Raw genomic sequence first — 13,344 nt, 5'->3', positions numbered from 1 at the left:
ATTTGTATGTAGAAAACTATACTGAAGGTTTAGAATGTTGAATGGGGATGCTTCACCGCAAAACAAGAAGAGAAATTGAATATCACACATCCCTCTGTTGGCATTTAGTTGGCCATTTCCAACAAGAGGACTCTCTCCCGTGTGGCCTTTCTCCTCCCAGTTAAGCCGTCACCCTTCACTTTTCTGGGTCCCCTTTCTTTCCCACCTTTTCATCTCCTCTTTCCCATTTGATTCCCAGTCACTTTTGCAAGATAAAAATGTGAGTTCTCCAGCCCTACTCACCTCTAGGCTTACCTGGAAGCTCATTAGCATGTCTGCTCATCAGGGGCACATTCTCTCCAAGTCCCTCTTTTGAACAGCACAGAGGAGCCAGCACGGCTTTCCACTTTGGTCCTTCCCTTGTTCCAGCCATACCAATCTCTGCTGGGGAAGGTGTGCATTAGTGATATATTCCTCAGTGTTATGAATGATTCCGTAAGTGGCAGAAGTTGCCACAGGAAACCTTGGCTTTAAGAACTAAACTTTTTCTCTATATTACATCCATGTTAACGGGGAGAAAAAGAATGCTTCATGAGGTTAGGTGGATAAGTAATTTGCCCAGTCTAGCACAGCTAGGATCCAGGAGAAGAGGGATTGAATTCAGGTGTGGTGATGGCAAATTTATGCCATTTCCATGATGGCATCATGAATCCAATAAAAATTGCTTTGCTGTATTTACCGAGATTCACCCACACACATTCACTAAACTCTTAGGTGAAAGCACCAGGCTGGACAGGTTGTGGTTGGGGGTATGAGGACGGAAAATCAATGGTCCCTTCCTAGAAAGAATCCTTCATCTCACAGGGAGACAGACCAGATGGCCCATAAATTAAAGTGGAAGTTCAGGAAATTCAAGGAAAACAGGATAAAATACTCTGAAAATCCTTTACCTCTCTGTTAAGGAAGTAGCAAGGTAGTGATTATGAACTTGGACTCTGGTGACCCTGGGCGAGTTCCTTACTTGCTCTGTACCTCACTTTTTTTTCAGCCGTAGAATGAAGACAATAATAGAACCCTTCTTATAGGGTTGGTGTGAAGGTTAAATGAATTAATACATGCAATATACTTAGAACAGCACCTGGCATCTAGCAAACACTCAATAAATGTTAGCTATCACTATTAACGTATGGTGTACCTGGCCAAAAATGATTTTGCTTGATAAATATTATGATCCCTGATCATCAAGGGAGGAAACTGAAGGACAGAGATGAAACAATGTCCTCCAGGTCACAGAGTCATTTTGCTGCAGAGGGAGGAATAGTAAGCAGGTCTTAGATGCTGGTCCAGCATTTTCCTATTCCTGCATGTCCCAACTGAGAGTTGAGAGTGTACAGGAAAGACTGCTGATCACGCTTTTTGGTAGAAATGGTGGCTTTGATTTTGAGTGGGCTGTATTCAGGAATGGGTGATAAGGAAGGGTGACGTGATTTTAAAAAAATGTGATAAGGAAGGGTGACGTGATTAAAAAAAAAAAAAAAAGCAGTCATTCACCAAAATCAATTCTTCTCATTGTCCGTGGTGAGGGTTCAGTGGCAGATGCATGCTGAACAGTGGAGGACCAGGTTTCCCAACATTCCTTGTGTCAGGGGCAGCAGCCATATTGAAAAGTTCTCACTTGCATATTGTGAGAAGAGGATGAACCATCCCCAGGATGACATCTTAAGACACAGAGTGTGGTGGGTGCACAGCCGAGTTCAGTCTGCTGAAGCCGTTGCCAGGCACAGGTGAAAGGGCTCCTGCACCGTGCCCTGTGCTCCCCACCTGCCTGGCATTGTGCGCAGAGCAGGAAAGCGTGGCTGTTACAAATGCATCCTGATTTGGGGGAGCAGCAGCCAACTACCTTCATATCACTCTCTTTAAAAGGTGAGGTGAATCGGTGATTTTCCTGAAAAATTACAGGTATCCAGCTAAGATCTGAATGCCATCACCCTACCCAGGGCTATGCAGTTTTCTCGTGGTGAACCCTTGATGGATTTGTTAGTTGCTTGAGAAATGGCTATGAGCAGATTGAGGTTAGGAAGACAGAATTTTCATCGGTTAAAGAGGAAGAGCTGATTGCTGTTGAAACTCATCATCTTTGCTGTGCTTCTGTTTTGTGAATTTTTAATCTACTACTTAGTGATCTTCTGGTGTAATTGGCCTGAAGTGAAAACCACAGCCTATGATGGTGAACAGGCCATGCATGAGCCTGTGCTCAAAGTCATGTCTTTGGCTGACACCCACTTGCTTGGGGAATTCCTAGGTCACTGGTTGGACAAATTACGAAGGAAATGGCAGGTGGAGAGAGTCTTCCAGACAGCTCTGGTTGCTGCAGCCAGAAGTCGTCTTCATCCTGGAGGATGCCTTTGATGAAGGGAAGTGGAGCACCCCTGAGGCCTGGGCAGATGATGTGGAGCAGTTTCAGAAAATGTTCAGACACCCAAGTCATGTGCAACTGAAGGTAGTTGCTGGAAACCATGACACTGACTTCCACTATGAGATGAACACATACGAGATAGAACAGATTGAGAAAGTGCTCATCTCTGAAAGGCTGTTTTCGCTGAATGCCTCTGAAAGGCATTCACTTTGTGATGGTCAACAACATGGCACTGAAGGAGGACAGCTGTGGCATCTGTTCTGAAGCAGAAGCAGAGCTCATTGAAGTTTCTTACAGACTGAATTGCTCCCGAGAGCGTTATCCTCTGTATTGGAGAAGCGACGCCAACTGTTCTGGGGAAGATGTTACTCCTCTGGAGGAAAAGAACATCCCATTAAAGGAGAACTATGATGTGCTTTCTTGGGAGGCATCACAAAAGCTGCTGTGTTGGTTCCAGCTACACCTGGATCTCAGCGGCCACATGCACAGCACCTGCGAGGTGCACCACGGGAGACAAATCCCCGAGCTCAGCTTCCCGTCTTTCAGTTGGAGGAACAGAAACAACCCCAGTTTCACTATGGGTAGCATCACACCCACAGACTATGCCCTCTCCAGGTGCCACCTACCACGTGAGGACGTGGTTTTGATCATCTACTGTGGAGCGGTGGGCTTCCTTGTGGTTCTCACACTTACTCACTTTGAGCTTTTAGCCTCACCTTTTCTTTCTGGTTTGAACCTGCTCAGAAAGCATAAGACGAGGTGAAAAGCAGGCAGCGTTTGCACTTAGTAATAAATGTCAAAGCCCAAGAAATGGAACTTTGGACAGAGATCATGTTAGAATCAAGTGGATGATGAGACTAAATATAGGCCATCTCTCTGCACATCACAGACACTCGCAAATACTGAAATGGGTTACTGCAGAATAAATAGTAGATTGTACTGTTCTCATGCTATAAAAATGGAACAGGTACTCTACAACAACAAAAACAACAACAACAACAAAAGACACAGAGTGGTTCTTCCATGCTCTTTCTTCCCTTCTTGCTGGCTACAGAAATGATCAGATAGATTAGCAGACTCTAAAGCAAGACTCCTCAAACTACCTGTGTTGAAGAACATGATTTCCACCCAACTCCAATTTCCATCTATCATGGACCAAATTTTGGTCTACAACCTGTTCAATGAGCCGAGTCCACTGGTCATGTGCCTGGATGTCATGACAATGTCAAATCGTGGTAAAAGTTTCTGAAAGCATATTATCCATGTCATAACTCAATTCATGGTGGACTTCTACCAAGCAGTTTGTGGACTGGTACTTGCCTATGGTCCACACTTAAGCAGCACTGCTCCCAGACATGCAGAGACAAGCTGAAAGGTACCAGGGTTCCTGATGGCTGCGTGGGGCAGAGTGATCTGCCAGCCTAGAATGTTCAAACAGATGCTTACATCTGAGAAAAAGAAATGGAAAACCATATTCTTTACTGTATCTTAATATTGCTTTCTCCAGGAGGTATGCTTTACCCTAATATAGATGGGTCATGCCATGTATTAAAAGGAAGAGTGGACTTTTGAAGCAGGCAGAATGACCCTTGCTGTAACCCAAGCTGTAGACACATTGGCTGTACTTGCTGGGACAATGCCACGCCTCCCCAGGACATTCCTGGGTGCTCACGGTGTGCCATACACTGAAGGATGACACAAGGCCACCGATCCCCTGCCAACGGATCCCTTGCTGGATTCCTTTTCATCTGTAGGTTCTTGGTATGTCCGGGAATGATTTGGATCCAAGTAAATTCATGTTCTGAGGCTCAAAGGAAATCAAAGGTGTTGAAGTGCTTTGATCTGAAGGCTGGTAAGCAAAGTTTAGTTCATAAAACAGCTGGTGCTGAGAGAAGATTGAAGTAAGGATTTGAGGACCCCTGTAAGGTCTAAGAGATCCTAGGGGGGCAGTGAGCAGGGCCTACACTTGGAAATTAGACTGATGTGCTTCTGATGCCTACAGTCACAAATTCCAGCTGAGTGCCTTTGGGTGAGTCATGTGGTGTCTTCTCTGTAAAGGAAGACTGTAATGATGACATTGCAGGAGTGGTATGAAGGTCTCCAAGAAGGTACAGAAAGACCTGCATGCAACTGGGTGGCAGCCAGGGCCCAGCAAGGAACAGATGGCACATTCAAACTGGGTGACTGGAGGAGAGAGAAATTAGGAGACCACTTACAAAGGTGCAGCAGGGATGGGGAGACTCACAAGACATAGCGTAGTACCTGGCTGGCAATGGTGTGTATGGGCGGAGGAGTGGGGGTAGCTGTTATAGCTGTTAGCCTGAAAGGCAAAGGAGAAAACAGTTGTCAGAATCCGGAACCCTCGCTCCATACAGGTAGCATGACGGGGAGGGTCATCCAATAGGAGTGGAGGTTGATGCCAGGAAATACACTGCCAACCCCTGGTGGTATCTCTACAGGGTATGAACTGGAGAATAAACCTGATTTTACTCTCTTCCCACCCTCCTAACTCTGGCTGCTTCTTCCCGCTGGCCAAACTCCAGTGGAAGGCAGAGGATAAGGGGGCCTTTCAGGCAGGCCAGCGTCCCAGGCTCAGAAGAGGATGGAGAAGCAGGAAGGAGAATCCAGGAAGGCCAATGACTTCATCCTCCCAACCCAGCATATAGAAGCTGCTCAACTTACAGGAGCACTTAAAAAAAAAATTTATAGTCTGGATGTAACTGCAAGTAAGGTCACATGCTTCCTCTGAGGCACCACTTAACTGAAAATTGGACCTTGCAAATGCGAGGCATGCAGGTCTGTTCTCACCTGGAGCAGAGAGGATGAGCAAACGGTTCTCTCTGTGCTGGCCTCTTGCCAGATCCTTTTCCACTTCTTTATTCCTCGTTCTCTGCTGTCCTTGCCTAGGAAACCACCATCTGGCTGCAACCCGCCTAAGGAAAGTATTGGTGAGTTGAGGACCTGGGGTACGTCCCCTGCTGCCTTAAGAGATGATTAGTGGCTGCTTGTCGGCAGATGTAGCTCAGTGGCATTTTAATATCCAAATGTCCCCCTGCCTCACGAGGGAGGCCACGGACTATTGAAGGTGTTTCACACAGAGAGCCCTGATTGCTGTGGCAATAATTTCCTTCAACAGCCATTAAACCACTTCTGAATGTGTTATTAAAAAAGAAAACCAAGAGAAAAGGGCAGGGGGTGGGTGTGGAGGGGGGCAGACATCCTTCCTATTTCCTGAAAAATATCAGCACTCACAGGGTGAGCTTTAACTAATCAGATGGGATTTTAATATCAGTGTGTTGGCAGCTATGAGTGCACTGTCAGTCCTGCCCAAGTATCGGCAGAGCCCGGCACCCACTGGGGCGATTTGTGCCTGGGCTGCTCACCAGCATTCTCTGGTCCAAGAGAGATGTTGTCTTAAGTCTTCGAGAGTAAATGAGTCTTCTCAGCTCAGGTCCCTTCCTTGGCAAAACATCCAGTTCTTTAGTCAAGGCCTGTGCCCACCCCCATAAACCACTTACCAAAAGGTGGCTGGAATATATGGGTGTCCCTATCCACTCACTCAGCAAATATATATTGGGGGCATCTGTATTAGTCCATTCACACTGCTAGTAAAGACATACCCAAGACTAGGTAATTTATAAAGGAAAAAGAGATTTAATGGACTCATAGTTCCACATGGCTGGGGAGGCCTCACAATCATGGTGGAAGGCAAAGGAAGAGCAAAGGCACGTCTTACATCACGGCAGGCAAGAGAGAAGTGCCAAGCAAAGGAGAGGAAAACCGGCCAGGCACAGTGACCCACGCCTGTAATCCCAGCACTTTGGGAGGACAAGGGTGGATCCTGAGGTCAGGAGATCGAAACCATCCTGGCCAACATGGTGAAACCTCGTCTCTACTAAAATACAAAAAATTAGCCGGGTGTGGCGGAGCACGCCTATGGTCCCAGCTACTCGGGAGGCTGAGGCAGGGGAATGGCTGGAACCTGGGAGGTGGAGATTGCAGTGAGTTGAGATTGCACCACTGCACTCCAGCCTGGTGACAGAGTGAGACTCTGTCTAATTTTTTAAAAAAGGTGGGGGTAACCCCTTATAAAACCATCAGATCTCATGAGAACTCACTATCATGAGAAGAGCAGCATGGGGGTAACCGTCCCCATGATTCAGTTACCTCCCACCACGTCTCTCCTACAACACGTGGGGATTATGGGAGCTACAATTCAAGATGAGATTTCGGTGGGGACACAGCCAAACCGTATCAGGGCCTTTACAAGGCACAGCTAGATGCTTGGGCTGCAATAGGGATGGTCTGCAGAATATCAGTAGTTACGAGGGCTCCAGGAACGGCCAACGAGAACAGATGTAAGTCAAGGGGCTGAAACAGGTCCCGCTGGCCCCCAGTGAGCCAGTCACTAACCCTCTCTGTTAGTGGCTGGAGATTTCTGGGGCCTTGCTCAGCACAGTGAGTGTTAATTGGTCTGGAAGTATTTCAGCATTTTACCAGTTGTCGTAGTCATACTGACATGTGCCAACTGAACAAAACATGCCATGTCTCCCCTATGGAGTTTACCTTCTTACGAGCATGGAGAAGCGGTCAGCTTTTTATTTTCCATCCTTGTCGTAGGGATGCTTTTAAAGTCTTACCGAAAAATAGGAAAAGCTCCATTTTCTGTGCTAGGCCTATGTAGGTTGTTTAAAAAATGATGAGACACAGGTTTCAGGCTATCAGGCACAGAGGTTGTTTGGAGCAACTTTTGATCTTCATTTACGGCAAGGCTGTGTGACATTTAACAGTGTCTGCACCCTTTCGGCTTAGAGGTTTTGTCTAGACAGCTGTCACAAGCATGCTCACTCACACTCCCAGAGGAATGAGTGAAGAGGGGTTTGCCCACATATAAGGGACCCGGGACAAATGCCCCCAAAGGGAGATGTGTTCTGTCCCCTTTTGATACCTTCTTTAGCGAGGCAAAATGACGGCTATGATGATACCCCACCACCACTTCGTGACATCATCTGCCCCATGGAGGGGCTGGCTTTCCCTGACGGATCTCTCCCTGGATAGGAAGTTCATTTTCACAGCCACACGCGGCGCCTGATGGATTCTCACTTCGGAATAATGGTCACAGATTATGAGATCAGTTTTGTCCCTGGAAAGGAAGAACTGTAAAACAGTTTCTGTTAACATCCCTGGTCCATAACAGGAGGTTTGCAAGCACTTTTTAGAGGTATCACTTGCTAATCAAACCTGGATTTCTAGGTTATTCTCTGTTCTGAGAATTGCTAATGCTATCAAGAAGGCAAAAATGCAGAGTAAATACGGGATGGAGTGGAGAAAGCAGTCACCATTTATAAAGAGAGAGGCAGCAGCATTATTTTTCTTAAAAATTACCAAAGGGGAGAATGGATGCCACTGATGTTCTTCTGAGTTACTCTTGGATCAAATCTACCAGAAGTGTTCTTAAAATCTGTGTGTGACAACATGCTAGTAAAGAGGAAAGCAAGGGAGCTGTGGGCAAGACCACCAAGTAAGAACAGCTCCAGCCTGTAGCTAACAGCGACATCCATGCAGAAAGTGGGTGATTTCTGCATTTCCAACTGAGGTACTGGCTCGTACCATTGAGACTGGTTAGACAGTGAGTGTAGCCCACAGATGGAGAGTCAAAGCAGGGTGGGGTGTTGCCTCACCTGGGAAGTGCAAAGGGTCAGGGAACTCCCTCCCCTAGCCAAGGGGAGCCGTGAGGAAATGTGCCGTGAGGGACAATGCCTTCTGGCCCAGATACTACACTTTTCCCACAGTCTTCACAACCCGTATACCAGGAGATTCCCTCGGGTGCCTGTGCTACCAGGGCCCTGGGTTTCAAACACAAAACTGGGCAGCCAGTTGGGCAGACACCAAGCTAGCTGCAGGAGTTTTGTTTTGTTTTGTTTTGTTTTGTTTTGTCTTTTTCATAGCCCAGTGGTGCCTGGAATGCCAGTGAGACAGAACAGTTCACTCCCCTGGAAAGGGGACTAAAGCCAGGGAGCCAAGTGGTCTAGCTCAGCAGATCTCACACCACGGAGCTCAGCAAGCTACAATCCACTGGCTTGAAATTCTCTCTGCCAGCACAGCAGTCTGAAGTTGACCTGGGATACTAGAGCTTGGTAGGGGGAGGGGTGTTTGCCATTACTGAGACTTGACTAGGCAGTTTTCCCCTCACAGTATAAACAAAGCCACTGGGAAGTTCGAACTGGGCTGAGCCCAATTCAGCTGGGCAAAGCTGCTGTAGCCAGACTGCCTCTCTAGAATCCTCCTGTCTGGTAAGGGCATCTCTGAAAGAAAGGCAGCAGTCCCAGTCGGGCTCATAGATCAGACTCCCATCTCCCTGGGACAGAGCAGCTGAGGGAAGGGGCGGCTGTGGGCACAGCTTCAGCAGACTTAAACATTCCTGCCTGCCGGCTCTGAGGAGATCAGCAGATCTCCCAGCATAGCACTTGAACTCTGCTAACGGACAGACTGCCTCCTTGAGGGGGTCCCTGATCCCTGTGCCACTTGACGGGGAGACACCTCCCAGCAGGGGTTGACAGATATGTCATACAGGAGAGCTCTGGCCGGCATCTTGTGGGTGCCCCTCTGGGATGAAGCTTCCAGAGGAATAAACAGGGAGCAAACTTTGCTGTTCTGCAGCCTCCACTGGTGATACCCAGGCAAACAGGGTCTGGAGTGGACCTCCAGCAAACTCCAGCAGACCTACAGCAGAGAGGCTTGACTGTTAGAAGGAAAACTAACAAACAGAAAGGAATAGCATTAACATCAACAAAAAGGATGTCCACACAGAAACCCCATCCAAAGGTCACCAGCATCAAAGACCAAAGATAGATAAATCCATGAAGATGAGGAAAAACCAGTCCAAAAAGGCTGAAAATTCCAAAACCCAGAAAGCCTCTTCTCCTCCAAAGGATCACAACTCCTTGCCAGCAAGGGAACAAAACTGGATGGAGAATGAGTTGATGAATTGACAGAAGTAGTCTTCAGAAGGTGGGTAATAACAAGCCGCTCTGAGCTAAAGGAGCATGGTCTAACCCAATGCAAGGAAGCTAAGAACCTTGAAAAAAGGTTAAAGGAATTGCTAACTAGAATAATCAGTTTAGAGAAGAACATAAATGACCTGATGGAGCCGAAAAACACAGCGCAAGAACTTCATGAAGCATACACAAGTGTCAATAGCCAAACTGATCAAGTGAAAGAAAGGATATCAGAGATTGAAGGTCAACTTAATGAAATAAAGCACAAAGACAAGATTAGAGAAAAAAGAATGAAATGGAACAAACCCTTCAAGAAATATGGGACTATGTGAAAAGACCAAACCTATGTTGGATTGGTGTACCTGAAAGTGACGGGGAGAATGGAACCAAGTTAGGAAACACTCTTCAGGATATTATCCAGGAGAACTTCCCCAACCTAGCAAGACAGGCCAACATTCAAATTCAGGAAATACAGAGAACACCACAAAGATACTCCTCGAGAAGAGCAACCCCAAGACACATAATCATCGGATTCACCAAGGTTGAAATGAAGGAAAAAATGTTAAGGGCAGCCGGAGAAAAGGGTCAGGTTATCCACAAAGGGAAGCTCATCAGACTAACAGCAGATCTTTGTGTAGAAACCCTACAAGCCAGAAAAGAGTGGGGGCCTATATTCAACATTCTTAAAGAAAAGAATTTTTAACCTGGAATTTCATATCCAGCCAAACTAAGCTTCATTAAGCCAAGGAGAAATAAAATCCTTTACAGACGAGCAAATGCTGAGAGATTTTGTCACCACCAGGCCTGCCTTACAAGAGCTCCTGAAGGAAGTACTAAATATGGAAAGGAAAAACCAGTACCAGTCACTGCAAAAACATACCAACTTGTAAAGACCCTCAATACTATGAAGAAACTGCATCAACTAATGGGCAAAATAACCAGCTAGCATCATAATGACAAGATCAAATTCACACATAACAATATTAACCTTAAGTGTAAATGGGCTAAATGTCCCAATTGAAAGACACAGGCTGGCAAATTGGATAAAGAGCCAAGATCCATTGGTGTGCTGTATTCAGGAGACCAATCTCATGTGCAAAGACACACATAGGCTCAAAATAAAGAGATGGAGGAATATTTTCCAAGCAAATGGAAGGGGGGGGGGGGGGGGGAAGCAGGGGTTGCAATCCTAGTCTCTAAAACAGACTTTAAAACCAACAAAGATAAAAAAAGACAAAGAAGGGCATTACATAATGGTAAAGGGATCCATGCAACAAGAAGAGCTAACTATTCTAAATATATATGCACCCAAAACAGGAGCACCCAGATTCATAAAACAAGTTCTTAGAGACCTATAAAGAGACTTAGACTTCCCCACAATAATAGTGGGAGACTTTAACACCTCACTGTCAATATTAGACAGATCAATGAGACAGAAAATTAACAAGGATATTCAGGACTTGAACTCAGCTCTGGACCAAGCAGACTTAATAGACATCTACAGAACTCTCCACCCAAAATCAACAGAATATACATTCTTCTCAGCACCACATAGCACTTACTCTAAAATTGACCACATAATTGGAAGTAAAATACTCCTCAGCAAATGCAAAAGAATGGAAATCATAACAAACAGTCTCTCCGACCACAGGGCAATCAAATTAGAACTCAGGATTAAGAAACTCACTCAAAACTGCACAACTACATGAAAACTGAACAACCTGCTCCTGAGTGACTACTGGGTAAATAAAGAAATTAAGGCAGAAATAAATAAGTTCTTTGAAACCAATGAAAACAAAGACACGATGTACCAGAATCTCTGAGACACAGCTAAAGCAGTGCTTCGAGGGAAGTTTATAGCACTAAGTTCCCACAGGAGAAAGCAGGAAAGATCTAAAATCGACACCCTGACATCACAATTAAAAGAACTAGAGAAGCAAGAGCAAACAAATTCAAAAGCTAACAGAAGACAAGAAATAACTAAGATCAGAGCAGAACTGAAGGAGATAGAGACATGAAAAACCCAAAACCCTTAAAAAAAATCAATGAATCTGGGGGGGCTGGTGTTTTGAAAAGATTAACAAAATAGATAGACCACTAACCAGAATAATAAAGAAGAAAATAGAGAAGAATAAAATAGATACAATAAAAAAAAGATAAAGAGAATATCACCAGTGATCCCACAGAAATACAAACTACCATCAGAGAATACTATAAACACCTCTAGGCAAATAAACTAGAAAATCTAGAAGAACTGGATAAATTCTTGGACACATACACTCTCCCAAGACTAAACTAGGAAGAAGTAGAATCCCTGAATAGACCAATAACAAGTTCTGAAGTCGAGGCAGCAATTAATAGCCTAGCAACCAAAAAAAGTCCAGGACTGGACAGATTCACAGTTGAATTCTCTGAGAGGTACAAAGAGGAGCTGGTACCATTCCTTCTGAAGGTATTCCAAACAATAGAAAATAGGTACTCTTCCCTAACTCATTTTATGAGGCCAGCATCATCTTGATACTAAAATCTGGCAAAGACATAGCAAAAAAAAGAAAAGAAAATCTCAGGCCAATATCCCTGATGAACATCAATGCAAAAGTCCTCAATAAAATACTGGCAAACCAAACCCAGCAGCACATCAAAAAGCTTATCCACCACAATCAAGTGGGATTCATCCCTGGGATGCAAGGCTGGTTCAACATACCAAATCAATAATCATAATCCATCACATAAACAGAACCAATGACAAAAACAACATGATTATCTCAACAGATGCAGAAAAGGCCTTCAATAAAATTAAATACCCCTTCATGCTAAAAACACTCAATAAACTAGGTATTGATGGAATGTATCTCAAAATAATAAGAGCTATTTATGACAAACTCACAGCCGATATCATACTGAATGGGCAAAAGCTGGAAGCATTCTCTTTGAAAACCAGCACAATGCAAGGATGCCCTCTCTCACCACTCGTATTCAACATATTATTGGAAATTCTGGCCAGGGGAATCAGGCAAGAGAAAGAAATAAAGGGTATTCAAATAGGAAGAGAGGAAGTCAAATTGTCCCTGTTTGCAGATGACATTATTGTATAGTTAGAAAACCCCATTTTCTCAGCCCAAAATCTCCTTAAGCTGATAAGCAACTTCAGCAAAGTCTCAGGATAAAAAATTAATGTGCAAAAATCACAAACATTCCTATATACCAATAATAGAGAGCCAAATCATGAGCGAATTCCCATTCACATTTTCTACAAAGAGGATAAAATACCTAGGAATACAACTTACAAGGGATGTGAAGGACCTTTTCAAGGAGAACTACAAACCACTGCTCAAGGAAATAAGAGAGGACACAAACAAATGAAAAAACTTTCCATGCTCACGGATAGGAAGAATCAATATGATGAAAATGGTCATACTGCCCAAAGTAATTTACAGATTCAATGCTATCCTCATAAAGCTACCACTGACTTTCTTCACAGAATTAGAACAAACTACTTTAAATTTCGTATGTAACCAAAAAGCGCCTGTATAGCCAAGACAACCCTAAGCAAAAAGAACAAAGCTGGAGGCATCATGCTACCTGACTTCAAACTATAGTACAAGTCTACAGTAACCAAAACAGCATGGCACTGGTACCAAAACAGATATATAGACCAATGGAACAGAACAGAGGCCTCAGAAATAACACCACACATCTACAATCATCTGATCTTTGACAAACCTGACAAAAACAAGCAATGGGGAAAGGATTCCCTACTTAATAAATGATGTTGGGAAAACTGGCTAGCCCTATGCAGAAAACTGAAACTGGACCCCATTCTTATACCTTATACAAAAATTAACTCAAGATGGATTAAAGACTTAAATGTAAGACCTAAAACCATAAAAACCCTAGAAGAAAACCTAGGCAATACCATTCAGGACACAGGCATGGGCAAAGACTTCATGA

The 13,344-nt window shown here is 44.6% G+C and overlaps 1 pseudogene; it reads left to right on the top strand.

Annotated features, from left to right (window-relative positions):
• Positions 1-2,031: 2,031 nt before the first annotated feature.
• LOC119618992 (metallophosphoesterase 1 pseudogene) lies at positions 2,032-3,158 on the top strand (annotated as a pseudogene).
• The last annotated feature ends 10,186 nt before the right edge of the window (positions 3,159-13,344 follow it).

This window comes from Chlorocebus sabaeus, chromosome 24 (assembly GCF_047675955.1).
Source record: "Chlorocebus sabaeus isolate Y175 chromosome 24, mChlSab1.0.hap1, whole genome shotgun sequence".
NCBI classification, from domain to species: Eukaryota; Metazoa; Chordata; class Mammalia; order Primates; family Cercopithecidae; genus Chlorocebus; species Chlorocebus sabaeus.
This window is presented reverse-complemented; position numbering and strand designations above follow the sequence as displayed.